The sequence below is a fragment of the Microtus ochrogaster genome, chromosome 5 (assembly GCF_000317375.1).
Source record: "Microtus ochrogaster isolate Prairie Vole_2 chromosome 5, MicOch1.0, whole genome shotgun sequence".
NCBI lineage: Eukaryota > Metazoa > Chordata > Mammalia > Rodentia > Cricetidae > Microtus > Microtus ochrogaster.
In genome coordinates, this window is record NC_022012.1 from 53,331,035 (window position 1) to 53,345,355 (window position 14,321).

Genomic DNA, 14,321 nt, shown 5'->3' on the forward strand with positions numbered 1-14,321 from the left:
AGAGTTATACAATCACCATTGGATTTGCAGGAAAACCATCGCTACCACATGTAATGTTCACTCTTCAAAGAAAAATTATCAGTGAGGTTTGTGGATACTATAAGTCAGTGGTTCTCAACCTTAATGCTGCAACCCTTTAGTACAGTTCCTCATGTTGTGATGATCCCTAACCATAAAATTATTTTTGTTGCTACTTCATAACTGCAGTTTTGCTACCGTTATGAACTGTAATATAAATATCTGTGTTTTCTGATGATCTTAGGTGACCCATGTGAAAGGGTCTTTTGATCCCAAAGGAGTTGCAACCCACAGGTTGAGAACCACTACTGTAAGTGCTGGCTAGTGTAATCTGTCAGCTTGACAGGATCTAGAACCATCTAGGTGCTAAACCTCCCGGTATAGCCCCTAGACACACTTGTTAGGGATTGTTGTGATGAGGTTGGATGAGGTGGAGAGGCTGACCTGAAAAGTGAGAAGTACTATCTTCTGAAGACTATAGGAGGAACGGATCTCCGTGCCTGACTGGACACCATGTAACCAACTGTTTCCAACTCCCGCTGCCTTGCCTTCTCCATCAGGATGGATTGTACCCTTGAACTGCTAACACCAAGGCTTTTTCTTTGAGTGATTTTTGCCACTGCCGTAGGAAAAGAAACTAAAGGCATACCTATTTGAAAGCATATGAACAAATATGCCTTATGGAAGGCCTAGTTAAAAACACAGGTACTGAGAAATACTGATTTCTTTTTGGAGGCCTTCTAGGCCCACAATGAGCCCTGGCAGAGTTTTCAACTTCTAGAGCATAACTCAGGGCCTGGGTGGTGTGGGTGTCCTGACAGCAGAGTGTTCTGTCCCTCACTGTAAAAAGCTCAGATACTCTGGCCGGTTTGTGATCTGCAGGAAGATTCCTTATCTTGGAAACAATCGCTTTCTTTATATTGACTCAGACAAATATGCCAAATCTTGGCGTGAGAGATTGTAAGCATAGGGGTTACCCTCAAGACATTTAGTAACAACCCAGTATCAGAAGAGACAGCTAATACAGTCTTTCTCTTAGAGGAATTAAAACAAGCAAAAGCCTTTATGAAAACCTTATAAAAATTCTTCATATCAATTTTTTTGGAAATAAAGAATATACTCTAGGGATTCTTTGCTGTAAAGCCATGGGCTTTACAAATTACATGTTTTAAAAAAGATGAACTCTTCCTCTGGCAGGGAACTATTTATCTGAGAAAGTGGGACCCACAGGGGGAGAGGCCAAATAGCATATATAAGAGAGGAGAGAGAACAGTTTTGGCAAACATGTTTGAGCACAATCTCAAGTTATTGGCACACTGCAATTAGCTGTCCTCCGGCGGAGCTGTAACTGCAGTTTACAGAAATTCCAGTTTCTAGCTGTGGACACAGAACTGGTGTCTCTCGGGGACTATGCTGTCCCTTTCTTCTGATTTGGCCCTTTCTCTGCTGTTAAATGCAATTATGCATTTTCACTTGCATTTTTTTAAGTTCCATCTCAGAGTTAATTTTGGGAATTGTGTAGTGATCATTTGCCCTGAGAGATGGTAAAATTTTTATGACTTGACCAGAATGATTAAGTGGAAGACTCATTTTGAACAAATTGCTCTTTCTGATTTAGGAGTTTGGAGCAGTACATTCAACTAAAAGCAGAACGATGCAAGTCTGGTCTTGATTCTACAATGCTGATACTTTAAAAAAAAAAAACAAAAACATTTGGCTGTTCCTATCATGCGTGGGCTGCTTCTGTCATGGAATCAGTCTTAGACTTGGATCTCGTCCAACATCTATCTCAATTCAAGAATGTGTTCCTTAGCATAACTTAGCCCCCTATGGATGACCAGATAGTCTTGGCTTAAAGTCTAATCTTGATAGGAACATTTATCTTCATAAAGCTTCTCGTTCATTTATGGCACAGTAGAAAGCCCACTGGCGATGGACACAGGATGGATGAGCATTCATGTTCTAGCTGCATGAGTTCTAGCAGGAGTTATTTCCCTTTCCCCAGGCCTTGTCTTCCTTGCCTTTTCTGGCATGGAAGTGCTCCTAAGAGCTGATGACAAACTCTAAGAAGATAAAACTAGTTCATGTAAAATATGCTCAATGCTTGATAGCTTCCTCTCTCTGCACAGAAAGAAATGTCTTTTGCTATTAACCTCCACTGAACCTCCCTATAAATTATTTAATTCAATAAATATTTATAGGGGGACTGTTTATGGCACTCTGAATAAGACGGATGGGAACTTACTCTGAAGAAAGTTAAGGTCTGGTGAGAGCAATAAGTCAACAGATAAGTGAACGAGTTTTACAGAGAAAAGTTAAGTGAAGATAATGGTATCTACGGTGAAGAGTAAGCAGGCTAAGGTCTGAGTCAGGCCTGATGCTGCTTAGGCTACAACTCAAATGACAGTTCTGTCCTTGGGTCCTCATTATGTTACACAGAGTACCAGCCCCCAAGAGTCTTTCAGATTGGTAAAGGGAGCTAATTAGATCTTCTTTGAATTTATTCTTCAAACTGAATACCCCACTGGTTCTTCCTTCTTCCCTCCCTCCCATCTTCTCTCTTTTTCTGTTTTTCAAGACAGGGTTTCTCTGTGTTAACAGTCCTGGCTTTCCTAGAATTCACTTTGTAGGTAAGTCTATTCTTGAACTCACAGAGATCCACCTGCCTCTGCATTCTGAATGCTGGGATTAAAGGCATGGGCTGCCACACCTGAATGGGGTTATTTCATATATTACCGAACTTAAAAAAAAATTCAACTAGGAAGACTCCCATTTTATTAATACTATCTTTAAACATATCCTTTGTTGAAAATATTAGCTCTGGTCACACAGGACAGAGGGCCAGCACTTGTCCCTTCATCTGTATTCCATTCTTAACTAAAGGGACATGAGTTCAGCGATAGATTGTAGACCAACACCAAGTAAGTTGTCAACTAGAAGGACCTGGTGTTCTCCACTTGAACTACTCTATGGACATATTCAGTTCCTGATCACAGCTCTCTCTCTCTCCTTTTGTTTCAATTTATCACACTAGTTTCAATCAGTTGTGGGAAGTTTTGAATTGAATCGTTCCTCTACTGTACTAGCTATTTGATCAGTCTCAGTTCATTCATAAATTCAGTTACTCTTTTATATGACTGTGAAATGGGCAATCCAAAAAAATACAAAGATATTCCAAAGCCTTGGGAGTTACTCAACAAATAGAGCTAACAGTGTAGGTTTTTTTTTTTTTAGTAAAGAACTTACCTAGAATGTAGGAGTCCCCAGGTTTGCCTCTCAGTCCTGAAGAATGACACCCTACCTACATAAACATACATATACCACACAAGCACATATATCACACATACACAAACACACATACATACATCACACACATATACCACACACACATATCACACATACACAAACACACATCACACACCACACATACACAAACACACATACATCACACACCACACACACATATACCACACATACACATATCACACATTCACAAACATACATCACAAACCATACATACACATACCACACATACATAAACACACATATATCACACACACCACACACACATATACTACACATAAACACACATACATCACACACCACACACACATATCACACATACACAAACACACATACATCACACACCACACACACACACACCACACATACACAAACACACATACATCACACACCACACACACACACACCACACATACACAAACACACATACATCACACACCACACACACACACAAACACACATATATCACATACACATATATCACACCCATACACATATAACACACATACACAAACACACACAATTTTCTGATTAAAAGGTACACTGTTATAGATGAATACCCCCTGGGCTTTTCAAATTATCTCTATCAAGGCAAAAGGTTAAAGACAGCAAAATAATTCTCTTAGCAACTTTATTCTAGGCTGAATCAGGACTCTGAATTTCCTATTATGGCTGTTAGTTTAAATCCACTTCTATCTGGCCAGTAGTAACATATTAATATGTATTACATTAGCCTCATAATTATTCAGACAAATGAAAGTGTTTCATATATGGCCTTGTACTCACTTTGTCCTCAAAAAGTCTAAGACCGAACTTCTCCTTCCACTTCTTAGCTTAAAGATACCTTTTCTCAGGAACTCATAGAAATGAATTTGAGTCAAGCAAGCATAAAAATATAATAATATTCTTTTTTCTTAGAGGGTATGCTTTAACAAAAGTGCTTAGAGCTAAAACTCTGACTCTTGGCGTAAAACAAACACTCTGAGGATCAAGGATGCGTTTCTAAGTGTGGGAAAGCATTTGCCTTTGAGAGCAATTGAGAACAGCTCCCCTCCTCCGCCACAGCCAAATGCCAGTGGGTGTGGGCAGAGAATTAGCCTTGTTCAGAGGAGAAATGTTACATGATATAATTATTTGGATAAAATAAAACCATAGAACACATTAACCTTGGGACACTTGCTTCAGTTTTAATTTTTATCAGTCCTATTTCCTTGGAGAATGGGCGAGCAAGAGTTTGAGATTTAGTTGAAAACATAATCTATGTCTTTTTTATTTCTAAAATTTGCCCGTAAAGCAGGCAAAAGCAAGGGTCAAGACGTTAGTAAGAGTCCTTTTTTCTCCATTTCCCAGATGTCCGTGGGTGACTTCAGAACAAGAGCAGAACTATAGCATGGCAGAGGCAAGGTTGGGGACAAACTAGAGCGTGGCAGCAGGAACCGGGGGTGGGGCTGACAAATACTCAGGTCAGGGAAGAGAGAGCTTAGAGAAGAACATTTCTTGACTGATAAAGCACCAAGCAGTTTTCCTTCTGAAGAATGGACGTAGTCTTGATGAAGACATTTTTTACATCATATCAGATCACATGTCAACATTTATTATTTCCACTGGAGACTTTGATGGTTATGATATTGTCAAGTTGACACAATCTATGTGATAGCTAAGGAACACTCCACATATACGATCACCAAGGAGACAACTTCTGGGGACATTTGTGTGAGTGTTTCTTGTCTGCACTGGTTGAGGTGGGAAGGCAGTCCCTAATGGAGATGGAAGTCCTGTGTGAGTGCGGTCCTGGACTGAAAGGAGAAAGCTAGCAGCCCTCGTTGAATTCATTGCTTCTGCCCCCTACCACAGACTCAGTGTGACCAGCTGCCTCTTGTTCCTGCCTCTAGACTTTCTCCATCATGATGGGCTGTACCTCAAACTATGAGCCCAAACACCTCCACTTACCTAAACTGCTTCTGTTGGAGTTTTGTCAAAGCAATGGGTGAAGCAACTAACATAGTCCTAGAGAGAGAGGAATATTCTAGTAAGTTTGTTTCTTGCTATTTAGTCTTGAAGTTAGAGAACACCCTGGGGCAGGCATGGTCTCTCTGGTTAGCCTTGCTACCTAAACAGGGTCAACAGCCACTTACTGAATTCTCAGTAGCATCATAAATTCAGGCTTTTCTTTCAGTGAGTTCATAATAAAGTAGAAAAGAGACACATGCCATAGAGACATGTCCATCTTGGGCCCAGAGAGCCAGCTTAGCAGTTAAGAGCATTTGTTGTTCTTGAAGAGAACCCTGGTTCAAATCCCACATCTACAGGGTGGCTAATTACCCATAACTCCAATTCCAGGGGATAGGAGATTCGATGCCCTTTTCCAGTGACATACATGGGAACTAGGCACCCACATGATGCATAGACATACATGTAGGCAAAAATACCAATATGCATAAAAAATACAGTCCTATCTTAGAGTGACCAGAGAAGGGAAAACCCCCAACCTAGTCCTGAGGGATTCCTGCAGAAAATGATAGCCACTAAGTCCTGTCAGCAAAATTCCAACAGCAGCATGCTTCTCTGGGTCTCTCCTCAGCATTGAGCATCGTGACAAGCCCATATTAGGTGCTTAACAAATATTTACTGGACTGAACAAAGTGTACTTTGCTCATGTTAAAAGGTTTTGTGCAAGATCAGAAGGGATAATTTAAGGTGAACAGTATATTTCAATTACAGCTCCAAAGATTTAAAGTCCATTTCTAAAGTTATTCTCTCCACAACTTCCACCTCATCCTGTACACACTACTCTTATTTTGCTCTCCTCCTCTCAGGAATGCGAGCTTTCTGAGGATGGGACATACATTCCCATCATCTAGGATGCTGAGTAGCACAAAGTAGAAACTTAGTAAACATTTCCTGGCTGAATGAGAGTTCATGCTAGTTGCACTGATGAAATGGATGAAATGTTGCTTTACCTTTTAGCATTTTGGCTCTATGAAGGAAGTTCTAAAGCCCTGACAATTCAGTGCCCAGGTTCTTAATGCTTAGGGCATGGGTTCTTGATTTTTTGAGACTTCCATGATAACTTTCAACTTTCTATATATAGAAAAATGTGCACATACATCAAGTGTTGACATTGGCCACATACACAAAAATATGTGGTTGAAAATCTATGACCTAGGCTGGGAGGGAAAAATTTTGAAAAAATTGGGTAGTGTGTGTATGTGTTTTCGTATTTTTAGAAAACAATGTAAGAGCTCTTAGTTATAACTTATTTGTATGAGGAGAGCTATTGAATAATATAACATATATTAAAGAAACTGTATTCTTTATTATCTAAGGTTGCTGTTGGGAATTATCCTCCTTATGCATTTAGGCAGGGTCTTTTAATCAAACCTAGAGCTCATTGATATGGCTAATTTTGCTAACCAGCTTGCTCTGGAGCACCTGTTTCCATCTTCCCAGGATGGAATTACATGAGAGCATCTTCTCACCTGGCATTTTTGTGGGTTTCTGGGGATCCCTATTTTGATCCTCATGCTTGCATTAATACATCAAAGTATGAATTAAAGTCTGTAGGACTCGACCTGTAAAACTTTTATATTTTTTTTTTGTTTTGTTTTGTTTTGGTTTTTCGAAACAGGGTTTCTCTGTGGTTTTGGAGCCTGTCCTGGAACTAGCTCTGTAGACCAGGCTGGTCTTGAACTCACAGAGATCCGCCTGCCTCTGCCTCCCGAGTGCTGAGATTAAAGGCGTGCGCCACCACCGCCCGGCAAAACTTTTATTTTTAATTACTTAATTAATTAATTTGTGAGTCAGGGTCTTACTTTGCAGCCCTGGATAGCATGGAACTAATATGTAGATCAGCTTGCCCTAGAACTTGTAGACATCTATGGGCCTCTGCCTCCTGAATGTAGGGACCAAAGGTACGTGCCGCCATGCCCATCCTGACCTGTAAAATCCTAAAGTTTTCTCCGCATACCTAGGAAGGTTACAGAACTCATTTTTAAGAACTCGAGGGCTTTTCATTCAATATTTTTATACTTTGGGCCCTAATTTTGCCTGTGTTCTAGAAGTTCTTCCTTTTCTAGCTCAGCATAGTCGTTTTGTTTCCATACATACACTGCCCCTTGTATTGGGGTTACAGTGTTAAAATATAAAGAAGAAAAGAAATGCAAGAACAGTGTGGGGGGATGGGGAGGGGGCAGTGGAGGAGTGGGGGTGGGACTCTTCAGTTTCTACAGTGACTGGAGTTCCTGTCACTGTAAGACCCTGGTGGTGGTACCGGTCGGTCGGTTGGCTTCTAGCAGCTTCCACAGCCCAGGGGAGGGAGATGCACTGGGAGCTTTCCCTTTCCATTAGCCACAGAAGGTAAACAGCCTGGTGGGTGGGGTGGGTGAGGGAGTTGGGGAGCTCCGGGCAGGTGATTACTGAGTTCAGTTTCTCTGGCATTGGGCTCTAGCAAAGAAAATATATCTTCAAATCTCAGTATAAACAGGCTGACTGTAAACAATTACACATAAAGATTCCTCTATCTGTATAAATTCCAGGCTTCTTGGGAAGTCTTCAAAGACTAAGTGAATTCTTAGGGAAAACAAGGACCCAAGCCTGGTTATTTCAAAACACACACACACACACACACACACACACACACACACACACACACACACCAAGAAAGAAAGAGAGAGAGAAGAAAAGAAAAAAGAAACACAACAGCCAAACAAAAACCTTTTTTACCAATTAAAATTGTTTTTTTTGTTATTTTTAATTATATTTTTTGTTCCTGTCCAAAGATTTCTAAGTTCCCCTTCAGAAATCTAAGTGTGTCTTCAGAAGAATAGCTTGATCCTGCTGTTTTCATGATGACAAAATTTATTTTAACATTCCCCATTTCTGCTCTGGCCTACGTGCTTTCTCTCAGGTCCCTTCGTCCACCATGAATGAATCTCTTGTGTAACTCTCCCAGCACAACTTCATCAACACACTGCCTCTCCCACCAACCAGAAAGTCTGGAGCACCGCCGTTACACCAGCAGTGTCTGCCTAGGATGACACTGAAAGCCAAATTTTTGGTGTTATTGCAGAGGGAGAGCTGGTATTTCATACTCGCTTACTTGTTTTTCTGGTGGAGCTCTGGATGCTAGCCACCAGATATAGCGCCTGGGCTCTGAGTTAACAAAGTTTATATGTTACGAGTTGGCTTCCAAAAGCAAGAATATTCTGTCTGTTAAGATTACTCAAAGGAAATAAAGTAACCTAATAAAGCTCTTCTGTCCTTGAGGACTTTTTCTGATTACTTTTTAAAAAATTCTTTAAATAAGAAGGCAAGTAGTTCAGCATGGCGCTCAAGGTAAATGCCAGTTTAAAAGCGAGAATTTGCCTCTCATCCCAAGAAGACGTTTAAGAAGGTTAACATCTTTTTCAAGGCAAACTTCGATTTGAAAAAAATTATAAGTGGGCTTTCTCTACAATTAAGATGTTCAGAATATATAGATGCCAAGAAGTAAAAATCTACATAAAATAATTACTTAAAGATTAACATCATGTTGTATTTGAAAATCAGCCGTATATTAATTAATTAGGCCATACGATAACCTGTTAATTAGATATATCAGGGTTAAATCATAAATTTGATCTATATTGTTTTTTATTTTTAAGTTTGACATTTCCGCAAAGTTCTTTAACTTTAGGTTTTTATCTTTAGATCACTTGTGTTTGTTTTTTAACCTAGTTACTCCAATGTAAGGAGAGCTGGCTGGATCTGCACAGGTGCTTGGCACTTGGCGGTATTATGAAATTTAGCTGGCCCCTCTCAGACTGGCATTTTGTGGCTGGATTAAGTGCCCGCTGGTAAGCTGTCAGGAGTTCTCACTATCCATGAGGCTAATGAAATAGACTGCTGACCCACAACTTCCACCATCTCAGGAACGGGGGAGAAAAGACGGTGATCCCCCCAAACCGTACAGAATAATGCGTTGATCACACCCCCACCTCCAAGTATGCTGCAAACTTTTTAAAATGCTTTTCCTGTATGTGAAATCATATAAGCCCTTTATGTCAACCTCAAACGTGGTAGAATTATAAAACAAAATGTCCTGTCAACAGTCTTGGAGCATATCTTTTCTAAATTAAAAAATTATCTATCGTTACTATTTAGATTCTGGCATTATTTTTTAATATTATTAATTATTACTATACTGGTTATTACAGCTAAGTAATGCATGGTTCTAACAGGCTCAGCCATGTTTCAAATATTTTTTGTTTGTTTGTTTGAGATAGGGTTTCTCTGTGTAGCTTTGGCTGTCCTGGAACTCTCTCTGTAGAACAAGCTGGCCTGTCTCAAATATGTAATTCTTTCATGGCTCCATGTTCACTTTCTATGAAACTAGTGTAATTTAGTGATCTAACATGATACTTAAGGTACATTGCAGAATGTTGTATTGTGGGTAATTTAACACTCTGAATGAGTCTTAACATATTTTTAAGGGATTTCCATTTTTCAAAAAATTTAAAGAAAATACATCTCACTAATCCACAAGGAAAGGAATTTGGAAGGCATTTTGAAACCTCTTCCTAGACAGTTATCAGCAGTAACCATGGCAACAGATACTGAAAATAACCCTAAGGGTTTAAGTCTGAATTTGAACTGAATTATGATGATATACTTCGTGCGTGGGTTCATATGTGTATGTGTGCACATGTATGGAGGCCAGAGGTCACCTCATGTGTTGTTCTGCAGGAGCTGTCCACCTTGTTACGACAAGATCGCTCAGTGACCTGGAACTTGATTAGGCTAAGCTAGCTGCCCAGGGAGCCCAGGGGCCCCACTCATTTCTGCTGCCGCAATGCTGGGATTGCTACAAGTGCGTGCTCCAAGCCTGGCTTTTAGGGATTGATTTGGGTCCTCATGAGCTCTGGTACTTTACCAATATGATATATGCACTCTTTAAATTACTTTGCTGAACGAGGTTCTTCTCAACTTGCTCACTTGTACACATTTTATATACCTGTCTGTAATCTATGTCAAGCCTATCACCCACTCCATATGCTAGGTGAGTTAGTGATGGGCACAGCTGAACAGAGCGCTTCATGGACGAGAGCGGAAGAGCATGTTTTCAAAGCCGCTTCAACTGCTTCTGCAGCAAGCGAACTCTTCTTACAATGTGACTTTGACATTCCTCGCACTGGCGTCGCAGAGAACTGGCAATATGTGACTTCCCAGGCTAGGTCATCTGGAGGAAAAACACTGTCTAGCCTGTCCTTTGGAATACTTGCTCGGCATCCATACAGGCCAGGCTCCATGTCGATTGTTTGCTAGTGCTTGAGAACCTCAAATCAGCCCATAATGAGGAGCCACGTATGAAGAGACCCTGAGACTCCCTGAAGACAGATACAGAGGGAAACAGGGCCTATGTGTATGTAACCAGACAGGCCCCAACTGCCAGGCTACACTTTGTTCCAAGCCTACTTCCCCTCTCCTTCTCTTCCCTCTTCTTTCCTTTCTTTCTTGAGATAAGCTCTCACTCACTATGTTCCCTAGGCTGGCTTGATGAATTCCTGCTTTAAAAGTCATACTGCCTTCAGAGTAGCTGAAACTTGATGGGCATGTCAGTTCCTCTCGCTGTGGCCATGTGAGAAACCATGGGCCAGTACTAAGAAACCAGACCAGTCTCCCATTAGGCGGAGAGCACATGGTGATTGCCATTGTTTAATTGTCTTGAGGCAATGTCACAGAGCAATGAAGTATGTGTTGCAGCGGACTGGGATACTCTATGTCCTTCTCCAGTTTGGAGAGGAACACATTTTCTCATTCCTGTAGACCGGACAGAGCTCCTGCTCTTCAGCCTAGAGAAGCCAATGAGAAAGGTGAACTTTAGCATACACTTCATAGCTGACCTTAGACCTAGATAGATAAATTACATATCGGGGAAGCTATGTGATATCTGGTAAAACCAAACCAAACCAAACCAAAACAAAACAAAAATCCTTCCATGAATCTGTTTCCAAATATCTTTTCTCTGAATTAAAAAAAAAATGATGCAGACAAAAACAATTTCAAAAACCACTTACTTTATTATAAAAGAGAATTGAATACAAACAGAAAAATTGAGCACAATGCTATCAATCACACAAGGTTAACACTTAACCGTAGTAAAGTCTGTTCATCCTGCTTTGTAACACAAAGGCCTCTAACTCTTAAAATTTTAAGTAAAATTTGTATTCCTAAAGCAAGTTCAGAAGTCAGGCATGGTGGGATACACCTGTAATCGCAATACTGAGGTTGAGGCAGAAGAATCACAAGTTCCAGGTCTACTTGGGTTATTTAGGGAAACTGTCTCAAAAACAACAACAAACCCAACAAAACCAAAAACCAAACCAAACAAACAAATCCAAAACCAAAGCACAAAAGCAAAACATAGATAACACCCAAATTAATTTTCTTTTGTTGTGGCAGATGATAATGTTTTTCATTGTAAAGGTAAGTTGCAGACTTACTTGGCAGGGGAAATACCATGGTCCTGTAGGCAGCTTTCCTAAGGCAAAGCTCATCATTCCACTCCAAGTCTGCTAACCCCGAGGTTTCCCCAAACATGGGAGACTCAACTGCATATTTGTGGCAGTGGGGGAACTATGTTCCCACTTCAAAAAGGGGGAAAAAAGATAAAATTAGGAAACCAGAACAATATGCCTGACTTCTTTTCTTTTCAGTTCACAATACATAGTTCTTATTATTAAAGAAAGTAAGGGAGACAGGCGGGTTACTAAGTTGTCAAGGGCACACAAGCTTGGGACAGATAAGCCAGAATAAGCCAAGGAAATCTGACTGCAGAGTCCAGATTCTGAACTAGTCGCTTTAATGCATTTTGATGGACATGTATGTCAGCTATGACCTGTCTACACAGAGTTTCCCATTCCGTGTTGATGGAATATTTCCAGGGCTACCTCAGTGGAGGACATGTTTGCTACATACATGTAAAGTGAGGCATTATGGGTTTTCTCTTGTAGTTACCCGGGAGAAAATGCTTCCAGCATTAAAAGACATTTTCAGGTACTAAAAGAGAACACATCCTGTGCTAAAAAAATAAACAAATAAAATAAGTAAAAGCGTATTTTAAAATGCGACTTCATGTTGCTAATTGTTGAAATCTCTAATTTCTCATAGTTTAGATGTTGGGATTTTCTACATCTCTTCTTATATATTGACTGTAATGATGACCCAGCCTGAAGGTTAGTATATGGTAAGGGTTCAGCAAATATTTTGAATGCATTTTGAATACCTTATGCACTGGAGGTTGGACTAAGAACTTCAGTCATGCTAAACAAATACTCCAGCCTCTACTTCGAACATTCTGTTTTGTTTTATGTACAATTTATTTTATGCATATAAATGTCTGCCTGCATGCATGTAGTGTACCGCATGCACGCAGTGTCTGAGGAACTGGATGGAGTTCCAGATAGTTGTAAGCCACACCGCTTGGACCTTGGGAACTGAACTTGAGACCTCTGTGAGTGCACCGAGTGTTTTTAAGTGCTGAGCTATCTCTTCAGCACCTATTTTTAACATTCTTAACATTATCAATTATGCACAGAGTGACACTGCAAATACAGTTTCTTCCAAGGGAAGTGAAGGCAAAGGAGTTTTGTTTTTGTTTTTTTTCAAATCTATGCACTTATCTATGTTTTGGCCATAAAATCTAATTTTACAAACAATTAAAAAGAGTGAAAAGTGTGGTGTTTCTTGTAGACACGTGGGGAACTGGTTCTTTGGAGTGCTTTGTGGGAGTGCCTGTGGATGTACAAAATAGCTCCTTGGGCTGCAAGACCGGAACTGTCATCGGAAAAGCAGCAAGCATACAAGTGAAAGATAGGAAGTTTACCTACCCTGGAGGGGTTTTGTTCTTTTTAACCCTTCGTAACGTTGGCGTGTAGGAAGAGGCCTTTTGGTCTTTATGGGTTATTCTGTATCTGTGTTCCTAGTTACAGACCGTAAGTCCCAGAAACAGGAATGGACAAGTAACATCTTTAAATTCATGTCCTAACAGCTTCATTAATACCGTTTTATTTTGCCTCTCTCCTTGACCATCTTCGAGATTGGCTGTTAAACTGTTTTTGGCTCACACAAAGGACTCTAATTGAAAAGCGCCTCCTCCAATTTAGGAGAGTGAGCTTTGTAAAGTACACCTTCTTCTCAGATGTTACGAGGTTAATCATTTATGGATTATAAAATTCACAATGAAAGGTGTACTTAAATGCAAGAATTGTTTTTGAAGAACTCTGCGATGCTAATAAAATGTTCTCTATAAAATACCTGATTCTATTCTATTTAAAAAGTAGGCCAAAGCAACTTCTGTATTCATTCAAACATAGCCCAAGAACTACTGTTGTATTGATAGGTGAAGCAAAACAATCAGAAATGTAGGAACGTCTATTTTATTGGTACAAAGGCAATATATAACCCCACACGCTGTCCTGCAGTGTCTAGATGAAGACCATAGAATCTGGCCACCGTACCTTACAGAAAAGAAAGGAGGCACGGAAGGCATTGGCATCTGAAGGCTACTTTTTTTTTTTTTAAATCAGACATTCCTTTTGGCGGAATGGGATCTGTCTACTTCTCCAGTCCTTGAACCTTCAAGTATAAATATCAATAATACAACCACAGAATTTCAATACTGACCCTCTTTCATCAAAGAAGAAACCATAGTCTTGCAAAATTAACATCTTGGTTTCCAGAACACTCAGGAAACCCGTCCTTAAGCCCAGTAGGACTGTTCACTGGACCCCCTGCGCTGTTAACACCTTTCCGTTTATCACATTCAGATATAATTCCCATTAGACACTACTCAGAAACAGCCGAGGAGTCGCTCCCTCGCCCAGTGCCATCGAGGCCTGGACTTTCTGTGTCAAAGTTCACCCCCTCCTGCGTCGGGGCATGGCTGGCATCCAGAACGGCGGGGTTAGGGGAGGACAGTGGACCACGCGGAGGAAGCCAGGACTCCGGGCGGCCCGCCCCTC

At 40.5% G+C, this 14,321-nt stretch overlaps 1 pseudogene; it reads left to right on the forward strand.

Moving 5' to 3' along the window:
* Window positions 1-11,793: 11,793 nt before the first annotated feature.
* On the forward strand, window positions 11,794-11,947 carry LOC113456143 (annotated as a pseudogene).
* The last annotated feature ends 2,374 nt before the right edge of the window (window positions 11,948-14,321 follow it).